A 15801-nucleotide genomic window follows, 5' to 3' on the forward strand; every position below is an offset into this window, starting at 1 on the left:
TTTGTGACGTAACAAGCGTATAGCCCATCTTATGAAGACTTTTATCTTGACATTGACATTTAACAATATTTTCCTCTCGAGAATTGACGATAGCATTTGACAGCTATATATTTTTTTCTGTGTTATTATTTTTTTAAACTCGGTTGGTTCAGTGTTTTATGTCGTATGGAGTGTATAAACTTTGATGTGAAAGTAAGTTATTACAATTATACGTGTTTTATATATTCGCAGATGGCTTTTAAACTTCGAGTTTCCGTTTTTTCGGAACGGCGATATTAAAGTTCGTAGCAATGAATATTTCTGCTTGGAAGGCTTGGCAACAGCGATTGTCGACAGTCTAACGCTTTCGACGCGAACAACCTACGATCATCGTTTTATCAAAATAATTCGCGACGGTCTGTGTTGCAGCTTGCGGTGCATAGCACGTCAACAAATAATTGACGATCAACAAATGAACACCAACTTTTTGTCATCTACTCGTCGCTCCGGTAACTCGATATCTTTGCGGTGTACAACAAGTGAGGAAGATTAAGTATACTACACAAAGAGCTATTGAACATCTTTGTTTTGTATCGTTAAACGTATAAATATCAAGTTAATAGTCGATTATAATCGTGTTATGAAAGGAAGTGTTTAGTGAACTGGAAAATATTGGTGTTTAAATTATGGTCAGTATCTCATTTTATTTAATAACACTATCAATTTGAGTTTGATTATTACCTTTCAATTATATGTTAATGTTAACGTCATTATTATTAATAATTTTAATTGATAAATAATAGCAGCGTAATTATGGTTTATATTTACATAATATATTTTTATTTTTTCTCAATTAATTTCATCATAATAAAATCAGAAATATTTAATATTGAAATAATTTCAATATTAAATATTTAAAATATGTTGTTCTCATGAAACTTAGATATATGTTAGGTATAAGGAAATAGAATTTATTGAAAAAGTTCAAGTGCTAGTCGTTCATTATAAAGTTCTGTTGTTTGCTTTATTAAAAATCGATTATCACTGACGAGCGATCGCCTCTTGATACTAAATTCATATGAAAGATGCATGAAAATTTGTTGTCTTTATGCGACATACCCCTGTAAACAGGCAAATAGTGGTAAGAACTAGGGCAGGTGCAAATTCACAATAAAGGTTAGCGTGTGCTTTTTTCAAATTATCTCTCGATGTAGAATTTCCTTTGTTTATATTTATTGGGGCATTGACAATATGGTGGTGGAAGGGTTGAGTCATGCAAATGTCCATTACCGTTTAGGGTGGGTTTTTCTTTCTCTGCATATCATGTTCCTAGCGTTTCATTTTCACCTATTATTAATGGGGATATTAGTGACAGTGTTCCATTTATAATTTCTGATCATATCCTTCATACGAGGAAAACGTTACAAATTACAAATAAATAAGTAAATGTATCTAAATTATTTTTTGGCGTATCATCTCAATTTAGGATTTTATCAAAATTGGAAAGCATCTATATCAATTGTTATGTAATGAAAGGTCTTGAGGAAATTATCAGTTAACATAAAATTTATATTCAACTAAATATTGGCGATAAAAATATTTATAGGCATTAATTAATTAAAGATTGAGTGGATAAAATATTTTTAAACACGTGTAAACATGTATATATTTCACGATTCTGATCCGAAGAACCAGAAAAAACTTATTAACTGGTACAAGGTTTACCCAATTAAAACAAAATCAACCAAAACTTATGAGGTGAGTATTTTTGATAACGCCAAAAAAAATAAGTTTTACATTTGACCTTACTTACGCGCATCGTTCGTTTTGAAATTGAAGCCATAATTTTTTTTCAAATTTTTAGTAAACTAATGCGAACGTTACTTAATAACGAACCTATTAACAAATTGTGATGTGATTGTGAAGAAAAAAAAACGCGTTTTAAAATCAAAGTCCCAAAAGTTCGTCAATTTTTCTTCAACTATTGAAAGAGCACATAAATATCGAATTCTTAGATACCTAGAGAAATTCCACACGGCCAAAATGCAAGGAATAACACATTTTAAAAATGCACCAAGAACGAATCAAAAGACAGTATGACAAATCTACATAGATTCATAGTACTTTCTTCTCAATATTGCGGAAAACAGAGTGTAAAATACAAATTTGCTCAACTTTACAAATAATCAGAATTTGGCTTTACCATGTAGACAGTTAGTAAGAGGATAGGGGAGCGGGTAAAAATATTATAATTGATATGGATTTTAGCCAGAATGACTACCCCCAATACTTGAAATACATAATTCATTCGAGCACCGATGATATATCAAAAAAATGCCTATACTGTGGTGAACAAAACAAAAAAAACGTATTTCTTGTATAATTATGTATAATCACTACTAATGTTGACGTTATAAAAAATCCTTACATTATGATGTTTTATTATTGCGTTTCTTATTTTTAGTCCTTTGCAAAAATTCAGGAAAATTCCAACAAATTTTGAGGCTTTTATATAAAATCGAACGACGCGCATCAGCGATCAAACGTAAATTTTGAGAACTTTTTGGCGTTATTAAGAATACTTACGTCACAATTTTTTGTCAGTAGGCTCCTTATTGAGTGTCCTTTACAATAGTTGAAGAAAATTTGAAAAAATTTCGGGGCTTTGGTTTCAAAAAGAACGATGCGCCTCAGCACTCAGATATTGAGTTTATGATTTTTTTTGCGTTATAAAAACTAATCACAATCTTTGGTCAATTGTTTTCTAATGAGATAAACTGAACTTTGTACTAGTTAAATAATTTCTTTTATTTTTTGAATGTGCAAAAAACTCGTGTTTAAAAATTTTGTAACTACTTAATCTTCAATTTTTGGTAGTAAAATTATGTAGCCTGTTATAATGTCATTACATGTCTACTGTATTAATATTTTTTCGCTAAAGCTCAATTAATGTTATAAAAAAATATTCGTGACAGAAATCCGTGCATGACTTCACACGAGTAAACAAATTTGGGCTTCAAGGTTATGAAATTTCAATCAGTTTATCTGTCATCAAAAAATTGTTACTACGACTAATCTAACCATCTTCATCCTCCAGAATGTAGCCATTGTAAGAGTTAAAACTGCTCTAGGATAAAATAATATTACAATCAAATAACACATCTTAAACACCAATATAAGTACAGTTAATGAATTAAAATAACTAATAAATCGATTTCTGATATGTTTAAAAAAAAGTTTTTCACATAATTGCCATCTAATGCATTAGAAGTATACAGGGTGTATTGTATTAGGTTGACATCTACTCCGTGATCCAAAGGATCTATTTTGTCTCCTTTCTTGCATTTGTGGCATTTGAAGATACTCAGTGTTTACAGATGATGTATTACTTCCATTTCTTTTGGAAAATGCAGGAAGTGGGATGGCGTTAGTTAAAGTCAAAGATCTTCGTCTTTTATTCCATATACTCCTAGGTGTAATCACGAAATGATGTGGATAGACACTTCGTCTTTTAGGTAACAAAATATGCAGTGCCCAGATAAGCCTCTTGATAGTATTCGTAGATCTTTTTTATCAGGGTTGGTAGTTCAATAGAGCTTTCGTGGTTATAGTTTCCCACGTGTATATTTGCCTATCTCAACTCTTGTAGATTTTTGTAATTTTGTAACTGATTCTCTAAAAGGTGTCAGGTGGTATGAAGAGTTTATCCTTTACGACGCATGCACAATCAAGTTTACCGTCCCCGTCTCCCCCACGCACATCACGAGAATGATTTCAATCGCAGATAGGAAGTTTGCGAGTGGTACCTCGGATGCATTCAGGATGATCCGCAGTACCAACAATCCATTTTGTGGTCGGCTGATCGGTACGGTCAATCGGCATAACTGCGTGTATTGGAACGACCAGAATCTTCACGTTTTCATTGAAGAAGAATTAAACCTGTATGGGGTATGTTTGTGGGTCTCTGGGTATCCGTACTTTTTTAAGATTGATGTGAAGGGCCAAACTTGTCTGGATATGCTCGCAGATTTACGTAGATAAATGGACAACGATCCAACTTCGCGTTATGTGTGCGGAATTACCTTAATGTTCATTTTGGAAAATGGATAGACAGACGAGGATTCGTTGAGTGGCCAGCATGGTCATGTGACCTGACACCCTGGTATTTCTTCCTGTGGGCCCTTCTCATGGACCGCGTTTTTACAACAAGACCACGCACACCTCACGACCTCGGAACAGCAATTGAACACAGCTTGACATGCTTCACCGAATCTGCCTCTCCGTTGAGAAACGTTGCCGTGAATGTGCATGAATTTGAACACTTTACAGTAACTCTTTTTTCGAATTTCCTTTGGTGATTTCTTTTAAAAAAAAAATTAATTTTTTTCTCTTAATGCAAATTAGTAGCATGACTTATGCTGACCTCTTTATGAGAATACGTATCGGGATTTTCACTATAAATTGCTTCAAACAAGTTTTTTTTTCCAATTGGCTGCCAAAAATGAAATATATACAGAGAGGATAACTTATTAAATGCGAGAAATTGACATTTATATTCATATATATACGAGATCAGGAGAAGAAAGGCTACCAAGAATTGGAAAAAATGTATTAATCTAATTCATTTTCTGAAACTACTTTGAAAAAATTTATTTCCTAAAATAATTGTATGAAAATTATTTTTATTAAACTTTATCAAGGAATGACTGTTTGATTATCCCGAAAGAACATTTATAATACTAAAATTGAGATAAGACCAATTATTACAAAAAGGATGTAAAAGTTGGTGAGACTATTTACATTTAGAAAGTCATTGTTGTTATTTTCATATTTGAAAATTACCACGTCCAAAAAAAACAGGTCATTATGCATTACATTATGAAGATATATTTAAACAACGATGTATGAGGATGTCTAAATATACATACCAGTTGTTAATATTCACACATACAAAAATATTTTCATTATTTCCATTTTCTAGATTACTTTTCCATAAGATGTTTTTATAACTTATATATTCGAAAATATGTCTGCTGTACCAAAATACATTCCCGATACCTACAGAACAGACAAAAACAGTTTCTTATAGGCAATAACTGCTTTAAACCGCTTACAAATTATAGTTTCCCGCAAAGTTATGAAAAGTATTAATAATAATTTTAAAATTTCAGTTCAATTTTCAGTTGACACAAGAGCGTCTTTTGCCATTTAGTTCGTTTACAGTTCTCCATTATTTCAGCGGGTATCGAGTATATGTTGCGATTTTTAGGGTTTGCGTCGCACCCTTTACGAATGCGCTCGATTAAAATACTGTAGATGAATAAAATGTTGATTTGTATCACTTCAACCTCATTTACTGAGCAAAAAAATGCGCACAAACCTCTTATATGTCTCTATTGTCATAGAAAGGGTTCGCCAGATTTTCACTCAAACGTCATTTCTATTGTCGGGTATTTATAGATAAAAATGAGCATTTACCTTCCTACAGAAGCTTTTGTTGGACTTGTGCCCGATCTCTTAGCGCTGTGTGCAGTCATCTCTCCACAGATGAAAGTTATCAGTCTCTGGGTAATGACTGTAAACTCTAGAAACACTGGCACTTGTTGATTATTGCCTTGTCGTAATAGAGTGACCGCTTGAGCAGCTTTATCACTTGTTGTGACTATTTTCTTGTTGACAGTTGACAGTTGACGGCTAACTGATAGTGGTAGGTTAGGTAGATAACCTTTTATTATGTCAGTAAACAAGCATAATAAGAATGGTTACCGATCATAACATTGTAGAACTGTGAGAGCAAGAACCATTACAATATTTAATATTATTTTTAAGCGAAAACTATACTGGTCAACGAAATTTAAACTTTTTTTGTCACTCTAAACCTAACCAAATTTTGAATGTACTATCGCCACCAAACAATAATATATCAATGGAAAAAAATTGATATATCAGTTTTCTTTGTGACATCGCGTCATGTATTTTTATAAAAAGTACAAAAATCACTAACAGTATTCCTTAATGTACAATAAATAGCTATGATTTTCGTGAATGTTTGGCTTCTGGTAGGTTCCAATAGTTTTTCCCTTGATATTGCTGTTCTATTAAGAAAATGTTCTGATTAAATCTTTCGCCTTCTTCGTCACTCACAGCTCCCAAATTCTTGGGGAAGAAATCCAGATGAAAGTGCAGAATATGTATTTTTGAAGACATATTACATCCCAAAGCTTTCCTCAAAGTTTATATCCTTCATTAGTTCCCGTATTTGTACCAGTTAATTTTTTCCTCGCTAAGCTTTAGAAACTTCTCCTTCCAATATGAAAATCCACTACCACCTTTAGGCATAGTTTTTACAAAATTTTTCATCAAGCCGAGCTTTATATGCAAAGGTGGTAAAAGTATGTCGTCAGGTTTCACTAAAGGATCATTTTTAACATTCTTCTGCATAGTAGTAAGTGGTCCAAGCTGAATGTGATTGAAACAAACTAATAGTTTTTTTGTGTTAGGGTACATCAAAACAAATAAAAATCATCACAAAGTTCGTGTGACTAAAACAGTGTTTACCAGTGCTATTAGCCCCAAGATGTTACATACAATTTCGTGATCAGTTTTTATGTCAGTCACTTGGAAATTCCAATCTTGCTACTCGATGTTCTCTGGTTAGGTTAGATTAAGTCTAGCTGGCACTTTGGCTCGTATACCTCCTTCTCTCAGCCTATTTTGAACTGTTTGTAGGCTTATTCGCACATTACGAGCACCCAACAGATCTGTTTGCGGCCTTCGAGCGGTGGTATGCCTATTTCTTACCGCCGTTAACCTCAAATAACGATCATCTAATACCGAAGTTACCCTTCCGCGGCCTTGTCCAGGTCTTCTGGTTAGCTGCCCTGTTTCTTGGTAGCGAATAGCAACTCTGGATATGGTGCTTGCACACGTCTTGTTAAACGTAGGAGGCACATCCATTATTAACAAAATAAATTCAAATTTTCACTATACAATAACACAATTTGCTTAGAAAGTTCTCGATCTCAATGCATTCTCCAAGACAGAAATGATTTACTCGAGCATTTTTGCCCCCAAAAAAAAATTGTAAGAAATTTGGATATTTTTGCCCATAATAAGAATATCTATTAAGTTGATACATATACAGATTGTCCCAAAAAACTGAAATTAAGTATTAAAAATATCCTAAAATACCAGTGATGCGATATTTTTTGTGGGGCGTATACATTGACGTCGTTGTGTCTGTTAAATTCTTAGTGCTTGTTGTGGACAATTCCTTGAAATGGGGGTTACATATTAAAATTAAGTTCATCCTGTTTTGTGCTGAGATCAGTTTCCAAAGAACTGAACTTAACAGTTTATTATGCCCTTATTGAGTCGTAAAACAGAGCTGTTAGATATTCACTCGGACTAAACAGCAGGATTCTCAGCCGGGACTTCTTTAATAGATTAAAAATTCTGTTCCTTCCTTTCTTATTAATCTTTAAGTCCGTTTGTCTAATTCGTAAACACGCTTCTCCAATTTCAGAAAGATCGTTGCAGGGCTATCCACTTAGGAATGCGGAGTACGACCTTTACCTACCTACTCCTCGTTCAGAATTAGTTAAGGGCTCAATATTTTACAATGCAAAAAATGCACTATCATTTGCCAATTGAAAACAAATCGATATAATCTTTCCCAATAATTTGAGAGCTAGAAAGTCCCTTCTACTCTCTAAATGACTTCTATTCGACTGATAATATTTAGTTCATACTGGTTTATTTTGCTATGGACTTATATATTAATTATTACCTATTACTATGGTCTATAATTTTGTTACTCATTGTGGTTTTCATCTGTATATTGAAATTTTATTTCATTTGTATCTTTATTTAGTTATTTTTATGTTTGTTTTTTAGTTTTTACAAGCTTTTGTCTACAAATTTTAACAATTTTTTGATGATATTGTCCAGTATCATAGTCAGGACCCCTTAAGTTTATTTATTTCGTCGATAGTACTTGAAACGATTCTAGTGAGGAAATAAACAACATAGCAGGTTATGTCTAATAATGGTACCATATTATATGTTTACGTTGTTTAATTTATAACTCTAACGGTCGTTCACCTGAAACAAAAAGCCTAACTCGATGTTTCCCATTATCGAAACGATGATAGGCACATATATTAACATGTATTTTAGAAACAAGAATTAATTCGAGTAGAATGTTAGTTTAGTTCAGTTTTTTTTATATAGGAGTTCAAAATGTAACAGTACTTTTGAAACTATTTTTTGAAACCATTCTCCATGGTTCACGCTCTCCTTGATGTTGTCAATTATTATATATTATAAATATCTTACGGTATTTCTTCCGTGTTTTCATTATTAAAGGTAACGAAGACGTATTTTTATGGATTTTTCAATAGTTCACTATTATCTATATAATAATTGTACGGTAAAGAATCCTACGAATTCGAGAATGTTTTAGAAAATTATTTTAAGCTAGTTAACTGCAATTTATTCCATACAAGATTGTAGATAAATCTGCAGCGGTGTCTAAAACCGAGTGATCCATTTTTTTTTTATTACAAAATTCGCATCAACCGTATACTGGTTATTAGCGATTTAGTACAGATTAAGTATTTAATCTATGAATAATTGTTAGATTAATTTTATTATAGAGATCTGTTTAAGGTAATTTTTAAGGTAAGTAATGTTGTACTTTGGTCCTAAAATTTCACGTGTTGTTCCGAGTGGTAGATTTGATGATGATCTTTCTGAGTTAAGAGATGGACATTCTGCAATTATGTGTTTTATAGTTAATTTGCAATTGCAGTTGCTACATTTTGGTTCGGGTTTCGCATCAAATAAGTAGCTGTGCGTCAGTCGCGTATGGCCTAGACGCAGACGTGTTAGAAGAACTTCATCTCTGCGATTTTTCGGTAGTATTGACCATGGTTTTATTGAGTCTTTCACTTCACGAAGTTTGTGTGTGGATGTTGATCATTTGATCTCCCATTCATTAAACACTTTACGCTTTAAGATTGTTTTAATATCGGTAGTAGTTAAAAAGTTCACGCACTCCGCACTATCACTAATTACAGCTTCCTTAGCCATCAGGTCTGCCTCTTCGTTTCCTTTTATTCCAATGTGTGAGGGGATCCAACAGAATACTATTTTTTTGTTGTTGTCTTGTATGTATTTCAGTTTTTGCTTGATTTTGATTACTAATGGATTTGTGGTGTGAATTTTTTGAAGACTTTGGATTGAGCTAAGAGAGTCTGTGAGTATGACATGATTAGGCTCGTTTGATGAAGCGGCGAAGTGGGTACCTCGATATATTGCGTATAATTCAGCAGTGAAAGTGGATAGGGTTTGAGGAGCTTTTATCATATATTTGGAGGTTGGTGTAATGATTGCGATCCCCGTACCGTCTTGAGATGTTGATGCGTCTGTGTAAATATGTACAAAGTTTTTGTACTCATTGAGTATGTTATTTAAGTGTCCTTAAGTCCTCAAGTTTGTGATTGGGAGTTTTTACAGTTTGCTGCAGTATGACCTGGTTTTTTACATGTAAAACATAGTAGACGGTCTTGGAATAGGTAAATTCTGTAGCTGGTGTTCTCGTGTGTAATCATTAGACAGTCGGGTATTTGGATTGTGGATGGTGAAATAAAGATTTGTCTTCTGAAGCTGTAGATGTGGTTATATTCAGGAATTGTGGAGCTAATTTTGAGGAAGGACATTGGTGAGAGTATATTGAGACCTATTTTGTTAAGTTCATCGATTAGAACTGATTGTGGTATGGTGGGGCATACATTTGACAGTATCAATCTTTCGGAAGGTGTTATAAGCTTTCGGGCTTGGATCGAAGTGTTGTTGATAATGATCAGCCCTTTATGAAAGGTCATGAAGCGGTCTACAATATCTTCATTTGCGAGGTACATGCATATTCTATTGTTTGATAGCCTTGATGTGAATAGTATATTTTTTGGACCGATTAGTTCTCCAAGTGATATCAGGTAATCTTGAATTTTCAGGTTATCAACAGCTGGAAAAACAATTGCTTGATGTTTTGTAGGAAATTGTGGTTGACTAAGTATAGATGAGTATGTTTTTGTAGGGTTTATGTTCTGAGAGCTTCTGTAGTCAGAAGTCCCAACATTTGTATCTTGCATCATTAATTTTAGAAATATTTCCGCTTTGATTCTAGAGTGCGGACCTGTTTTGGCACAGGCCACTTCATATCAAGTTGATAAGAGCTGGTTTTTTTTGTGAATTCTTCTTCCAAACCGGTGCGGTGTAAAATTGATAGCGCAGTGTGTAATAAATTCACTGTTTTAGTATGAATGTATGAGATTTTACTTACAGTAATGTCTCTAAGTTAAGAACACTTCTAAACGATTATATCTATAGTTTCATAGATTTTAGGACTATGATAACTATCGAAAAAGAGTTATTTTTATAGGAAATGACACTTTTCAGTGATCCATTTTGTTATTACAAATTTTTCATTTTTGGCAATAAATTTTTAGCGAAAAATTCTAATTTGTCATCGGAACTTCCAGAGCACGTGATTTTTTGAGTATTCTCAACATAAAATGCAAAAATTCGATTCATATACTTATTTACGTAGTATAATAGTAATTCATGCAACATGTTGTTTCACATCTGCCCAGATCAACTCAATGGAATTGAGTTCGCAATAGTATTGTGGTAAACGTGTTTTTTGGCCATTTCATTAATAATATTTGAGTTATACTTATTTTTATGCTCTTGGACAATTTGTAAAAGCTATACCTCAATCATCGCTTCATAAAAATCCATATTTTTAGAAGTAAACCATTTCTTGTTGCCATTTTTGAAGTTTTCTCAAGTTTCCTATTGTGATACGAAGCACACAATTCTCTTCAAGCTTCGGTAAAGTTTGCAAAAACCAATTTTCGAAAGAAACCCGTCCATTTTCTCGTGATAGTCCCCCAATTTTTTCGGTTCAATTACCCATAAAGCATCTGTCAGAAAACCATCTTCACTACCGATGTATGTAGTCTCTTTCCTTTTTCTAAAATCTAGTCGCATTAACACAATCCTGTTGAAATCCATACCAGCAGAGTTTGCTGACAGATCATAATACATACTGATGCATCTAGCATATATACTGCGGTGCTGTATGCTATCTCACAGGGTCTTTCCTGGTTGAAGTCAAATTAAAAAGATGGGGGTGTGATTTTATGTGACATCAAAACTACATTATTAAATTTGATTATGACATTCATTTGGGTTAAAGGACATGTTGGAGTACATGGAAATGAAACAGCCGATCGATTAGCAAAAGATTCAGTACTAAATGGAGTTTTTCGTAACGTATATTCAGGAAGGGATGCGATCAATTCAATAAAAGATAAAATGTACGCAACCTGGCAGAAACACTGGGGTACACGATCCTCAAATAACACCTATTTTCAAATATTATCCTACTTTACCCTCACCCGTGAACTATATTGTCAAATACACAACGAAATTTTACTCAGCAAGTATACTTAGAATGAAGACTGGTCATGGGTGATATCCCGCCCATCTTACCAGGCTAGGTATTATACAATCATCAACCTGTACCTGCGGTGATAATTCTTGTGCTGATCTCAATCAAATTTGTTTTCGGATGCAGCAATCACATTCATAAAACAAACAATTTGTAGCAGTTACTTGTTAAACAAAACTACCCCCTACCTCTAAACCTCATGTACCTTTTAAGCATATATAACCGACAAATTTTAGATCTATTAGTAAATTTTATCAAGGATATTAAAATTAGTATCTAAGTAGTATCATTGAAAAATTCTGTGGCTGATAGACTTGTTACCAAGCCATTTTTTTTCTTTCCCAGACACACTCCTTTTCCTAAAATTAAATTTTCCCTATAAAACCAGGCACGTATAAAATCAAACATGAAATGTGCCGTTAATTGAATTCTCTTGATTTGTAATAAATACTGAAATTATCTAAGTCAACCCGATAATAAATAATGGTAAAAAAATCTTTTTAGAAACAAGCTTTTATTTGAATGAAATTTTATAGGACTCACAATGTGTCTTTAGGAATGGAAGAAACTCAAATAACTTATTTACAATTAGACGATTAAATGAGAAATTAATAAATACATATAAGGAAATTCAATCATGTTTTATAGTTTTGGACTTTGATCAAATAAGAAGAGAAGATATAGGTCAATCAAAATGAACTGCTTCGATTTGATTACACACATACATATAAAGACATTTGACACTAAATAAAAGCTTGTAAAATAGTTTTTTGAAACACAACCCACCTTATGGGCTTTTTAATCCGGTGGAAAGTCCATCCATGAATGCTTATCTTGATGATTCTATGGAAGAATCCACCAAAACCTTATTCTTAGTAAGTCTAGCGTTTACCCATGTTTCACCCAAGTAGTAAATATTTCTATTTTCTTTACGAAAATTCTTAATTTTTCCAAGGAATTCTCGCCCCCACACAATTATTTCTGCTTTTTCCTTGTTTTTTTGGATTGAAATCCAATTTCTTTTAATAAATGTTAAAATATTTAAAATCCGGCAAGTCCTTATCTTCGTTAACTACTCTCAGAACTTTATACACTGCAGGTAACTCATTTTGAAAGAAAAAATTATGCACAATTCTTCTGATGGAGCTCCTATCGAAATCATCATCATTCTTGATTGATACTTTTTTGGGTCGGCCACTTAATGATTAGCCCTGTACTCACGAACAATTCGGTAGACACTTACATACTCCCCAAATATTTGCCGTTTTAGAAATAACATCATCAACAATCTTGTCATCATTTTCTTGCATGTCATTTTTATAAATATTCATAATTATTTGTTTTCCGCTAGCATTGAAATGAAGCGTTTTAGCTCTCTTTTTAGTCGAAACTATAGCTGTCAACAACTTTCGCCCTGGATTTTCACATGCTGATCACGCACTGATCATTATTTTGGTTTACTATTTTTCTTCCATAAACGGTAAAATTTTGTTGTCAGAAGTATGATTTGCAATATTTCACTTTTATATCCGATGCTTCCAGATTATCTCCTGTATGATATTATCAACCATTAATGCCCTTTTTATGAAAACAATTCCTGCGACATCCCCGTTTTTCCCGCGATTCCCTTAACTTATTTATTTCTTATTGTCATTTGAGATTTTACTAAATTTATAAAAAAATTGTAGGCGCGCTCAAATGTAATTTTTCTTTGTTATTTATGTCATTAAATTTCTGAAAAGGATATCATGTTTCAATTATTCTCAGAATCGCTTCTTGTCGTCACCAAACGTACAAATATGTAATATAAACGCAAAAACGTAAATTATTGACTCACTTCTATGTAATGATTCACCCTGTAACGTTTCAATAAAGACATGTCTTATCAACGACAATATTGTCACGAATTGTGTCATTGTTTGATGTAGTTGTTTAAGTAGTCAAATACTACTTCCGTTTTATAATAACAATTTAGATTCAATGTTTATATAATATGCTAGATTTGTTTTCTTAAATAAACAGAGAATATCGAGCACACCGATGATTCCATTACTACCTAAATTGTGAATGATTGGAATCTAATAATATAAAAGTTAGACAAGATATTTATTCGGAAGTGGTTATTCCAAAGGACATATTTGAAAATTTCTAAAGCCAAATTTTCAGACCTTTTAACTCAATATGCCCAAAAAATGTATTTAAAAAACTTTCTTTAAGGTTTTCTCCAGAAAGTGTTGAAAAATTCATATAAAACACCCTGCTCTTTTCAGATTTCTGATTCTCTTTATACATGTGATAGATTTTAGAGTATTTTCAAACGTTCTGGCGCCTTTAGGACTAGCTTAATTTTAGGTAACGTACCAAAACTATGAGAAATAAAGTGGTTACTTTATTTTCGAGCATATGACTTTAAAAATGATTGCAAAATAAAAACATTAATGGCCCAATATAGTTCCCTAAAAATCTGAACAAATTAGGGTGTTTTCTCAATAAAAAAAGCAACTCCATTAAAATTTTCAGATTTTTTGGAGCACAACTATGGAGCAAAAAAGTTTGTGAATCTAGGAACCCTAGAATTAGGTTTAGGGGTCTAAATTTGTACTCAAGAGGTCTTCTGAACAGCCAGTTCCGAATGAATGTTCAAGTTGAGATAATTTCAACATACTTATCCCGATATAGCTTCACAATAATTGTACACCATCAGGCAAGTTCTACTGTACTTGTCATTCAAGAGCCAGCTCCGAAAACGGTAAAGATGGTTTCATCGTCGGAAAAGTGCTGACGACTGTTTTTTGTGATAGTCATGGGGATTGTGTTCGTAGACTATCTTCAAAAAGGTAAAACAATAAGAGACCGCATTAGAGATAAATAAAGTATTTTTTCATCAGGCCAACACATTCTCTCACAATTTAATGATCGCCATAGCTAAAATTCACGAATTGATCTTAAAATTGGTTGACCACCCACCGTATTCGTCAGATCTGATCGCCTCAGAGTTTCACTTGCGGGAAAGAGAATTTTATCACTCGTATAGGGTACGAAATGCTATTAATATACGGTAATGCTCACTCGGACAATACAATTTTACTTGAAGACGTAGATTTCCACACTTTGGACACGATGGAACACTTATAGGACAAATAGCCTCCTATCTAGAGGATTAGATGAATTGTTTGACACAATTTAGTAAACTGATATTATGCGGGAATCTATAGGAGATAGACTAGGGTGGAAGCTTTTAAAAATGATAGAATTTGAAGAAATAATAGTAGAATGAAACCCATTGGAAAAGGAGGAGAATATGATAAAAATGATAGAAAAATAATTTACGGGCAATTTGAGGTCGGGAAGGAAAAGAGGTTGAGTTTTTAAAGGTAAAAAACGGCTTATCCCGATTTGTGGTAAAGTTGCAAGCATGTAATAAAGTTTCACAGCAAAGTTGTAGGTAATCAAAGGATCTGCAGCTTTTGTATTTACACTTTTTTCACATAACCTCAAAATGTATGTGAAAAATTAAAAAAAGGTTTCGGATTCTTATTTTTTTTCTACAAAAACATTTTTTTTCACGAAATTTGGTGTGAAAATATATCACCATTAGCATGGTAAATTTTCTCAAAGAAGGCAAAAAAACGTAAAAAACGTGCAGGCGAAAATTATTTTTCAATAATTTTAGTTATTTATTAAAATTTTACACTCTAATTACTTATGTTTATCAATTTAACAGGAATCTCACGTTTGTCGTGTAATTAGAGTGTAAAATTTTAATGAATAACTAATAATTGTACAAATGATTAATAAAAAGTCGTTTTTCGTTCTTTTTTGCCTATTCTGAGGAAGTTTACCATGGTTATGGTAATATTTCTTTACGCCATAGGAAAGTAGAGATTTCAACTAACAAAACACTCACCGACTTTAAAAGCTGATATTTTGAGGGGACAATTTTTGATTGGAAATTAGGGTGCACCAAAATTTATGAAAATAATATATTTTGTTAAAAGATAATTAAAACCCACAATTTTTCACACAAATTTGGAGGTTCAGTCAAAAAAGTGTAATCACAAAAGCTGTAGATCGTTTTATGACCTACAACTTTGCTTTCTGACTCGTAGTTTTGCCAAAAATCGAGATAAATCGTTAACTTAAACCTTAAACTCTCACTCCTTTCCCCTTCATGACTTCAAATCACCCGTCAATTATTTTCCCTACAAATGAAGACTGGCGAAGTAATGTATGCATTTTGAAAAAAAAAACACAGATGATCCGATCCTATGGTGAATATAAATAAATTATGATTCAGTGATGAT

General features: G+C 32.8%; 1 protein-coding gene across 2 annotated transcripts in view; it reads left to right on the forward strand.

Annotated features, from left to right (window-relative positions):
- Positions 1 to 342: 342 nt before the first annotated feature.
- Positions 343 to 15801, forward strand: part of LOC130442384 (transmembrane protein 198) — a 70085-nt gene continuing 54626 nt past the window's right edge. The window contains exon 1 of one of the 2 annotated variants that reach the window (XM_056776445.1): positions 343 to 668. The gene's annotated coding sequence lies outside the window, so the exon portion shown is untranslated. The remainder of the gene's footprint in view (positions 669 to 15801) is intronic. The other variant, XM_056776446.1, reaches the window with a different exon arrangement.

The sequence above is a fragment of the Diorhabda sublineata genome, chromosome 4, assembly GCF_026230105.1.
Source record: "Diorhabda sublineata isolate icDioSubl1.1 chromosome 4, icDioSubl1.1, whole genome shotgun sequence".
NCBI lineage: Eukaryota > Metazoa > Arthropoda > Insecta > Coleoptera > Chrysomelidae > Diorhabda > Diorhabda sublineata.